Genomic DNA, 12143 nt, shown 5'->3' on the forward strand with positions numbered 1-12143 from the left:
TATTAACATCACTTTGGTGCTGTTCACAGGAGATTGTCTCATTGTTGAGTTTCTCTCTTTCAGCTGCGGTCCTCTTTTAAGCTTGAGGTGACTGCTATTGTGAGTTCTAAGTGAAATGTAATTATATTTGTAAGTGTGAGTGCTGATGTTCTGATGAGTTTTTAGTGGGTCAGCACGTACTAGATTGTTTAAGCTGTATTGAGTTACAGAGACCTGTTGTTGTTTTTTTGAAATATAAGATATTGGAGTGTTGCCAACAAGCACATCTGACATTTAACATAAAGCTGTCATCTCTGTGATTTAACACTGGTCTAAGTATTCTTCTGGTGCTTCCATGTTATTTCCCTGGACTCCCATGCACTCAAGTAGGGTGATGATGGAAAGTTACAAGCAAAGTACCGAATTGCAAAATGTGCGCTTGGGTGTAATTTTCTCACTCAGATAGGAAATGGTAAAGTCATTTTCCAAATTGGTACTAAAGTCCATGAGCCTTAAACATTACTTACTATAAGTGCAGTACTTAAAGCGAAATAATTTTCTTGGAAGGGTGGAGACAATAATATAGTCTGACTCCTTTATGGATTTGGAGATTTTACCTTTTTTTCTGTGTCATCATTTCTTCCAAATTGATTTTTATTTAGATCATTCTGGAGAATAGACTTGATACCTGATATATCTATTTAAAGTGTGATTATTACCATCCAGAGAATCAAAAATTCAAGTAAAACAACTAATGCGTAAAAGAAAATGTAAGGTTAGACTTTACTGAGGACTTAAAGAAGCAAAGAGGACATAGATGGTAGTTACTGTATTAGCTTCAGATAGTAATGAGGGTGCTTTGCTTTGGTCTTCTCATAACTGTTTGGTGCCAGAAAGCATCGATAATAAGAGGGAGGAAAGGGCGTGTGTGAGTGTGAGAGGGCTCTTTAATGACAGCAAGGTGTGTACACATGTATGTTAGTGTCTGCATGCAAGGCAAGAGCTGGTGAAGTTGATGCATGTGTTGGGCTTCATCTCTACATGTTGTTTAGACACAAAGTGTGAACAGAGATTTTGGATGTCATGGTGTCAATAACCAATCATCACCCTGTCGCTCCCAAAGCCCGTCTGGACCTGTTGAATGATTTTGGCAAGTTTTAAAAATACATTTAAGAAACAGATAAACAAAAGTATTCCAAAAATGATTTTCTGTAAGTTTGTCTGCATGGGGCATTGTTGTTGGAATAATAATGACTTTCCTTTGGAATAAAAACTAACCACCAGCTGGAATTTCAACATCACACAAGAGCTTCCCACCTATGTGTGCCAGGCAGAGTTTGGGGCTGCCAATGAGGAACCTGCATCATAAGAAATCCTTAGAACACAGCAGTGATGTCACCCTCTTCAAACACTGCCTTCAATAATCTACATTACTAAAGTTGTCATTTACTCATTAGTACGTTTTTTATGTTGATATCTTATGTCTTAATTCAGATATGCCTTAATAGCCATTTTGAACAGGTTTTATTTAGTCATCCATTTTTTGGGAGAGTTGATTCCTAATCAAGTGCAAGCACACCTTTGACCCTTTCGTTCTCTCTGTCATAAGCTATGTGCATGTGTGTGTCTGTGTCCTGTGTGTGGCTGTAGGGCTGCTAGCTGCCTCCGCCCCTTGCAAACATGCTTAGAAAAAGAGGCCACCTTTTTGGACTTTGAATAAAGGCGTTTTTTTTTTTCTTTTTTTCTTAATTCCCACCTGAGTGTTCAAGCTGTCACATGTTCTCCATAGTAAAATGAAAGGTGAAGGACCTTTTTCATTATGAGGTTACAACCTTCACTGTCTCCTTACTACTGCTGCAGTGGTCTGCTTGCTTGTCTAACCCATCTATATGCTGTATGTTCTGTCTCTGTGCTGCAGCACATGGTTGGAGAAGATTGCCAGGTCAGCATGCATCTTTGCTTTGCACAACTCAGCATTTCCAACATAATTCTGTCCACTCGCACACTTAATACTGACAATACTGACTTCATCACCTCATTCTTTTTTTTAATGTAATTTTATGTTTTTAATTAAACACATTAGTAATGTTTGGCATGGGGTTCTTTTTCTTTTGTCAAAGCATCTCAACTGGGTAATGATAAAACATACAATACCAGTTAAAAGTGCACACCCACTAATTGCAGATATAGTGTAGAAGTTTCTGGTATAACCTCACTTCCTTCCAAGGTGCATGGAGAAGAGCAGATGTCTTAAGAGGTTGAAGTTTGTAGTATGAAGAAAAAACTGCTTGACCGGCACATTTTTGCCTGCAGCCCTCATCGGGGTCATCTTTGATTACCTTGATTACCCTGGGTGAAGAGTACAGTGAACTCTGAAGGCAAGTGTTGCTGAAGGCAAGCGTCAACCTCTTGACATAACCACTGATTCAAAAGTTTTTCACTATTTTTTTTAACATTGTCTGTAATATAAAAAATATAAAAAAAAGTTGACATGAAAATTATGAACGTTTAACTGATGGTGTCTGCATATCTGGTTCTCACTGTGAGGATGGAAGTGGAGGTGTGATGGAGCTTTGCCGGTGAGACTCAACCTGCAGTGACACACCAGTTCACATGGTTTAGTGGGCCCACCATTTATTTTTCACCAGGACTATAAGTCAAAACACACATCCATGCAGAGTAAGGACTGTTTGACCATGAAGTCGTGTGATGCAGTTCTGCATCAGATGACCTGGCCTCTGCAATCACTTGGCCTAAATTCAACAGGAATGGTTTGGAAGGAGTTGGCTGCAGTTTGTTGATAAGGCAGCCAACAAGTGCTCGGTATATGTGGGAACTCATAAAGCATTCCAGGTGACGACCTCGTGAAGCTGGTTGAGAGAATGCCAATATTTTGCAAAGCTGTCATCAAGGCAAGCAGAGGCTTACTTTGAGGAATCTAAAATAAGGAACATATTTTGGGTTGTTTACACTTTTTTTTGCTTTTACTGACTTTGTAACTCAATATGTGTCATTTCATAGTTCCTACGTGCTCGGTACTGGGTTACAGCGCTGGAGGAAAAAAAGGTCAAAATAAGGAAAACCCCTTGAATCTGTAGAAGTATTTTATTTTTGTTCAACGTCACCTAATCATAGAAAAGATTCAGGCAATTTCAAATACTTCTGTGACATTTCATTTTGAATCTCCACCTCACTGCCCCGCTGTAAATTATTTCATATCTGCCCTCCCCCGTCCAATTTTCTCTTTTAGGACTAAAAGAACAAAAACAGAAGCTCTGCAATCATCTATGTGCTACATCTTTCTGTAACACCTACTGACCTTACAGTCACAGTGCAGGATCAGTTGGGTGGTGCATAGGCCTTGCTGTCTTAACTGTACACACCCGGCAAGGTGTGGATAAAAAGCGTGCCTGCAGAGGCATGCATGGTCACCGCTCTTTTGCAGCTGGGAAGTATCATGTCCACATGGCTTCTTAATCTGTTGCATGTTCTCTTGCCCTTAAGTTATTGATTGAAATAATACCACTGTCTTTGAAAACTGTGGTGTTGGGTCCCCATTTGATGTGCACACAAAAACAGCTCTAGTGGATAGTCAACACTAAACTTTTACTATTTACAGGCTGCTAAGCACTCACACACTTATCGTGACTAAATTTCTCCAGTTCACCTTGAGATTACATTGTTTACACACGGTTCAGTACTTCTGTAATACATTACCTAACTCCTTACTCCAGCCCGACACTTGAGCTAACTTGAATGTAATCCCTAAAAAATAAAACTGTTAAACAGCCTTTTGAAAAAAATTGATGGCTGAACAAAGTTTATTTATATGCAACAGTTTCCAAACTCTGAAATACTTTGTGTGCTATTTATTTATCCAACAGTTAAAATCATTTTTACTTTATCTTTCTCCACCTTTAGTCATCACAAAGCCAGAAGTACAAAGAGAGACATCATCACATGTGCAGTAATAAGCAGATCTGCTATATAATATGGATGCAGATGGCAAAAGAACAACATCAGCATGAACACTTACACTTTTGCTAACACACAGACATGTACACTAATGAGCCAAAGCAGCCAAACATGCTGTTGGCCCTTCATGTACTGCCAAATAAGCTCCAACCTGCCAAGTCCTGGATGTTACAAGACCTCTAAATGTGCATTTTTACATTGCTAGCAGATCCTTTTAGTGGTGTAAGCTGTGAGTTAGAGCCACCAAATATTAGACTTTTAGTCACTAATCAGTGTTTCGAGGCATTCACTGCTACTGACAGAGACACTCTGACTCAGATGTTTGGCTGGATGACAAAATCACCACGATTTTTGTGCCTGGCCATTTCACTCGCATCTAAGCTGTTTAATATATCCCTGAACTCAACACACACTGTTATTATGAGATAATAAATGTTACTGAGGTCATCTGTGAGTGGTTATATTTTGGCTCACGCTGTGCACAGGTTTTCTAAAATGACACACAGTCCTACTAAAACACTTGTGTCTAGCTTCGACTTTCTCTCTCTCTGTGCCCGCTCCCCATCTTGACTGGATTAAAAACTGACAGACAGTTTGAACAAATGATGTAGTACGTGGTTTTCAAGCATGCCGCTCAGCAAATCATCAGAAACTGAGAGGTGATGATTACCAACCAAACCACCGGAAAAAGCAAACACACTGTGCTCCATTTTATGTTCAAGGAAGTGCCCATTCATTTTTTTGAGCCAAACCAGAGAGAGCATGTGAGAACAAGAGCGTTAGAGCCCAGTACAGAGAAGCCAAGGCAGAGTGAGGCCTGTGAATCCCAAAGGAACAAAGGTGGGAACTTTTTCTCTAAACCGCACGTCGGACTGACTTTATCCTCGGAAACAATTCACTTCCTCTGGGAACTTCTGCTCAGTACTGAATGACAAGAAGACAGAGACAATGGTGGCAGTGAAAGTGTGGCATTTAACATTTCAGCTGCAATATATCACCATCAAATCTGAGTGTGATTAAAGTAAAAGGAAGTGTGATTAAACAACAAAACCCTTTCTGCTCCACACCACAAATCTTTTATCCCTGGGTCAGAGTTTCTGGGAACTCTGCTCGATTGCTTAACAGTCAGAAGAGGGTGATGTCTTGGAAATAAAAAAAGACCTGCAATAAAATAACTTTTTCTAGTTCTCCCACTAGTATTGTTGGTAAAGTTAAAAAGGCTCATGATCAGGTGAGGTTTACTGTTTGTCTGTCTTTCAATAAAAGTAATACCAGATAATGTGCAGAAAAGATAAGATATCAACAACATTTATAATGGAGCAGATAAAAGCATGTATGACACAGGCTGTTATCCTCTACCATATATTCACTTGTTTTAGTGTGAAATACACCAGCCTAGGACAGGTGATTGTGATTAATATCAGGACCTGTGTTTCACGTTTTTGTGAGTGCTTACAATTGCTGATTTCATGATGGAGTAGAAGCAGCACTGAATCACAGAATCTGTGAGGATCTCCATCAAGTGGTCCATGATCACCCAACTTTCACAAGAGCAGGGAGAGTTGGGTCACTTTAAGCTGCATACACACTGGAAGCGATTTGTGGTGAAATCTACCACAGAAAGTGAATGATGTTTGGCAGTTTCAAGGAGCCGAATGTGAAGTGGGCAGGTCCTACAACAAACCATCTGAAAGAGTACTTCTGGAACAAATCAGCTGAACTCAGGGGTCTTGATTCCGGCTTTGGCTGTATTTGTCCAGTCTATGGAAACCATCCTATAGAGGAATGAATGTGTGTTCTAAATATTAGCTTCGGCAACTCAGAAAGGAGAGATACCAGCATGTCAACAGGGGCTCAAACCAGCAACTTTAATAGTCAGCTGCACTAAACCCACCCAAGTTGCTTATCTGCTGTTTGTAACTGTCCACCCTAACAAAGCATGATAGTACAACTTATCTTAACCATAAGGTCTTGGCTGCTTGGATTGTCTACATTTAAGTTTTATGATCCAAACTACAAACATGTTGACAACGCAAAATATAAAATGGCCATTCTGAGTTTGTGAAACAAATGTAGTTGCACATAATCCACTTCAATTAAATTTGGTGTACCCCAGAGCTCTGTCGAGGGACCTCTCCACTTTTTTATTTATCTCCTTTCTCTCTGTAATATTTTCAGGGCATGTCACGTTCAATTTCAGTTAAGCAGATGACAGCCAGCTCTATTTCTCTTTCAAGCCCATTGCTACTCTCTCACGAACATCTGTTTCTGATAGTTTAAATAAAATTAAAGTTTGATTTTCTCACAATTGTCTTAAACTTAATGGCAATAAACTGAGTTTATTCTTGTTGGCACCAGATCTTCCCCATTTAAATCAAATAGTTTTTCGTTATCTGTTGATAACTCTGTCTTCCCTTCCCCTCAGTTTAAGGGTCTGGGTGTCATCTTTACAATACTCTCACGTTTACAATACATATAAACAATATTACCCAGTCTGCCTACCTTCGTCTTTGCAATATTAACTCACTCACATTTACTCGCTTTCCTCACAGTACTGCCATACATGTCAAAGCTCTTGTCACATCTTGTCTCAGTTACTGTATTCTCTTCTCTATGGTCTGTCTCATAAATCTCTCCATAACCTTTATTTGGTTCAGAATGAAGCCTGCCACATTATCTCCAGAACCAGATCCGCTGAACACATAACACCTGTTCTTAAACAGCTCCATTGGCTTCCAATTCAACTACATATTAACTTCAATATCCTCCGTCTCACTTTCAAAGGCCTTCATAACTGATCTTCTTGATACTTACTCACGCTCTCACATACTTTGCTCCTCTTCAGCCTTTCCGTTGTGTTCCATCTGCTAACCTGACTACCATGGGACTTGGAGCCTTTAGTTGGTCTGTCCCAAGACTTTGGAATGCACTTCCACCAGATCTTTGGATCTAAATCACATCTCAAAACCCATCTGTTCAATCTTGCAAACACTTCATTATAACATGGTCTTACTCTATTGTTACCTTGATCAGTTTTTACAGTTTTTTATTTTTATTTAGTTTATTTTCTCAATAAATTATGTATGTGTTTTTTTAAATATCTGTACAGATGTAAGGTGACCTTGGGGGTTTTGAAAGATAAGATAAGATAAAGTCCACAAGTGGGAAATTGTGCTTGGTCATGGCAGAAAGTGGACAGTACAAAGTTAAGAGCGGCAAAAAAAAAAAAAAAAAAAACCAACCCAACAGAACAGACTAAAATAAAATAGAATAAAAGCCAGCAATAAAAATGTATTGTTATTCTTTTTCTTATTATTAATGTTTTTGAATCTGTCTTTGACGTATCAAAGACAGGTAGTACAAAACAGTCCACTTCCAGTGTTTTCTCACACTACTGTAGGCATTACCTTTGGTGTAGGCAAGGATTCTGCAGAATGTAGGACATGTCACCCACTTGCTCACTGTTGATTCTCCAGACAAACATGGATATTTTTTAAATCTTAGGAAAGACCTTTTATTTTATTTTATTATCACTATCCTGTGACATTCTTTTATGTAGCAACATCTTGAAGGGAAAATCAGTTTTTTTTCACATCTCTCCAATACTCTAGGTGTCTATATAATTCCTGTATAACATTCATCACAGAAAAAAGATTTTTAGTAAGCCTTTTAGGAATGACATACAGGACTTTGTGACCTCAAATGCCTTTCATACAATTGAAACTCACGTGAAGGCAATTGAAAGGTCAAGCCATTTAAAGAACTGTTCTTTTCTTCTCCTTACAGGAAGTTGCAAATGAAACCTTAAGATAAGGGTGTGACACCAGTAGCATCTCATTTCCATTAAAGACAGAGAGAAGAAGTCAAATCGCCCACTCATGCAGGTTCTCTTGTTGAGTCACTCAAAAAGCGCATGGGCCCCAAGGCTATGTGTAAAAGATGTTTATTCAGTGCCAAAGTATTTCACCCAGCGGTGAAACACTCTCGGCCTCAGTGCTGTTTGCCCAGACAAGCACAGGTAGGCACAGTGCAGGCGGCGTGTTTAGGCAGGGATGAGGCTTTAGCTCACTGACAGTAATGTTCAAAGTGGGAACAAAGACGCACACCTCAGACTATTAATCATTCATGACTCTGTTACACTAAGTTGTCCTGCTCTTTCATTAAGGATCAAGGACCAAATAAAAAAGTGGGTTTGATTTGAGTCAGTCCTAGAATCCATTGGATGCAGCGGTTTGTCTTGGCCAGTTTTCATGAGCGTAATCGACAGATTAATGCAGTCTCCATTCAAATATGAAAATATGCTGCATCTCCCACGCATGCTTCAGCTGTTGACACTGAGGTCTACAGATGCTGACAGAAAATATGCGAGTGGTAAATTTCCAAACTTCTTCATGGCCCAGTGGCAACAGTTTTCTCTCCTAGATTTACACGTACTTCTCATTTTCTTGGTGTGGAAGGCAAAAATCACAACTTTGGTTTATTTACTTTTCATCACCTGAGTCCTCCGGCCTGACGTAAACTACAAGACCCTTTGTCCCATTAGCTTTTTTAAGTGAAAAGTGTTGTGTGTTGTCATGGATACGATAATAAACATGCCCTACCTGCACCTTTGAGCTTTGGTGATTCAGTGGAGAAGTCTGGTAAATGCATATATATTGGGCATCTGATGAATATATATTCATACAATATACATTTTCATTGTGCTTTTTTTTTTTTTTTGGCTTCTAATTAGGGAAATTAGGGAAAAAACTGACTCCTACTCTCACAAAAACCAAACCTTTGCCGTCATTAGTACCCAGTTTTCTGCTTGAATATTGTGACACACTTTTCTCAGTCTTCCCTAACCCATCTTTAGTTAGTCCAAAATACAGCAGCTTGACTGCTAACAAAAACTAATTAGTACTTGCACATCACTCCTATTCTTGCTTCCTTTCACTGGCTTCCAGCGAAATTCAGAATTCATGTTAAAAATTTTATTAATCACGTATAAACCCTATCTGCCCAGGCATAGCAGATCTGCTGAGTCTGTATTCCAGCAATTGGCCTTTCTGGTCATAAGGTCAGACATTTTAAATGTACTAAATTATCTGCCAAGAAACTTTGTATTATTTTTAACACACATTTGAATTTTGACTGTCACGTCTCTGAGCTATCCAGTCTTGTTTCCTTCATCTGAGAACCAGTGCAAGAATCAAACCTTTACCATCAGCCAATAATCTGGAACTATTAGTCCACACTTTTCTTTTTTCTTTTTGATTGTAGTTCACATCAGATGTATGTAAGGAAGTGCATGCCCAATGATTTCAAGACTATATGTTCAGCTGTGTGTTTGTCTGTTGGGACATGTTGACCTAATCTTTTTTATTATAGTGGTTTAATCTAAATGTTTTGCAACTGTGTGTTTTAAAACGTTCTGTACAAACAAAGTTATTTGTATGAAGATTATTTTGTACACAGCGTCTGTATTGGTCTTTCAGATCTGTTTTTAGTGTGTCATCCTTAAAGCGCTCCTCTTTTCGAAGCTATAATGGTATATTTTAGTTGATATCCCTTATACCTGATGACCAACATGATCTTTTCCTCAAGCAAGAACACCACTAGTTAATTTGAATATTTAACTATTTAAAAGCCATAAAAGAACAACTGAACATGAATATCAGAGCAGAATTTCATAATTTCTCCAGACTGGGAATCCTGATGACTCCATCTATACTGCATAAAAGCTTGCTTTAGACGAACAGTACATCTGAGTTAATTTTAGAAAAATTATTGTATATGCGCTTCCGCTAACTCTTATCTGAGCTCATATGGAAAAGTGGAGGTCATGTCCTTGACTCCTAAAACAGCCAAATCAACACATGAATCAAACGAGATCAGAGAGAAAAGGGACTCTTCCCAAGGAGCAATTAACTAATACAGGTTTAAATCCCTTATAAATGCACAGCTAATAGTTCAAAGCTGCACAACAATGTATGAGAAAAAAAATCTTTGCAGTGCCTTCAGGCACGAAGGTGGATGGTTGTCTTTCTATGCATCATCTCTATAAATGGCAGGTGAATTGTGCAAGGTATACTGAAACCTCTCCCAATTGCTGCTGAAATAAGCTTGTTTATCCCACATACACTAAAGCTTGAATCTGCACTTCTATATGAGTCTGCCCTTTTGAATTTTGACCCATAGAAATATAATATAGCATATTATATATTTTGCAGCTATTTGGTTAGGTTAATGTATAAGAACATCTTTGGAAAGCTGAGGATTTGCATTGTACAGGATAATGGATTCATACCATTAAGGCCATGGAACAGTAATGGTTTAAGGCTAAAATGGGCTAGCAGTTTCCCATTCAAAGTTTTGTAGCACCAGTCGCTCCACCCCAAGCTCCTCCCTGTACACGTTTGAGGTTCCAGGAAAACACCATCAAATTTTTTCTTCCTCACAACACCAGCAAATGCTCCTCTTCTTTAAAGCTTTTTTCAGTGCACTCCCTCAAATGTTTTCCTTTCCGCAGCTCTCGCAGCTGTTTTGTCAAGTTATTGTCTCACCAAAAATGCTTTTTGATTATTTATTTATCTTTGCTTGTTGTCTTTTTACTTTCAACATACTTTTTGCTGTGATCCCTAGAGTACGATGGCGTATTAGGGCCACATTCAGAACAAAATGTTTGTTTTTAGGAGATTACAGTTTTTGTTTTAAGCCAAACAACTGTCACGGCTCCTTTAACATCTGCAAAGCGCCTTGTGTAGATGAGATGAAAAAAAATTAATGAGCCATCTTATCGTTGCTTATGATGCAACATACATCCTTTTTATTGCACAAGCGTGTAACCATCGATATTGTTTCATCTGTCCATTGCCAGACAGTTTATTTTGCACAAATCCGGCCAACTCTTTCAAGTTTATGTGTTTTTTTTCCTTTTGACCACCTGATCACCAACATCCATCAACGTCTTTGTACTTGTCATCACAATGTGTTTATGTGCTAAAAGCAAAATCATTTCCTTTCAGCTAAAACCAATTTTGAAGTACGATTTCACTGACTCAACTACACAAGGCATTTTGTAGTTCACTTCATTCTCAAAATATTATTTCGAATTTATTCTCAGAATGATCAATTATACATATTTTTTTTCTAAATGTAGCCCTAAGATACCTTCGTACTAGAGGGACAATGAAAGCAGCTATCATTCCTAATGAACCTTCTCGTGCAAGTTTAGGTTAAGGTTAGCGAAAGAATCCCTAAGATGAAAAGAAAAATAGGATGTGGCCTTTCCAAACACTGAAATGTTGTCCAATATGTTTCTTTTTTGCTAACTGGTTGTAAGTAAAAATAAATAAGAAGTACTATAGTTTAGAAAGGTAAGAAACTCAAACTGAAAAACATAAAAGTCAGAAGTTCAATAAATCAGAATCTTAAAATGATGTAACGGGGAGCCTGAATCTAAAAGGGAATGCAGGTGTTGTGGTATAAGGCAACAAAGTGTTCAGCTGTCTGTCCAGTAAGTGATGCAGAGTGTGGTCAGGAGCCATTTACTATCCACAGCCATTCACTACAGCCCCAGAGATCATTTAGATGATCATTTGGATGCTCTTTGTGTAAGCTGAGGAGGAATCTTAACAGTAAGTTGTTTAAAACTAGATTTAAAGTATAACAGCAATGATGAATTACCTCAGTTCAATATTCAAGCCACAGAATCATTTGTTTGCAGTTACATGGGATTACACCATATTTCTTATCACTCGTATCAATAGTTTTGTTTTGTTTTTTCAACTTACTAGACATTCCGATTAGCATTTCCTCAGTATGTAAACAGATAAGCTAGCCAACTTAGTGCAATGAGGTTTGGCTGTGCAGTTCCTACGAGTTTCTGTTGGCAGGTTTCATCGCTGACTAGCTTCAAAAAAATGTATTTATATTTCTGTTAGATTTCTATATGTTAGTATTTTTTTTAAAGTTACAGTGATTAAGATTGTTGCAGGGAGAGCTACACGTAGACGATCGCAGACGTTGTGTTTTGCTGGCAAAATGTGTACGGCAAACAAAAGTTTCTGTCTCTTATAAAAGAATGTTTTCCTCTCGTTGTTCCAGGGGATCAACAGAGAATTACACCGAATTCTGAGGTTTATGTTGGCAGTCCACCAGCCTGTGCGAAGATAATCATTAGATCAAGACAGAGAATCCACGATAAA

This window comes from Pelmatolapia mariae, linkage group LG16_19, assembly GCF_036321145.2.
Source record: "Pelmatolapia mariae isolate MD_Pm_ZW linkage group LG16_19, Pm_UMD_F_2, whole genome shotgun sequence".
Lineage (NCBI taxonomy): Eukaryota > Metazoa > Chordata > Actinopteri > Cichliformes > Cichlidae > Pelmatolapia > Pelmatolapia mariae.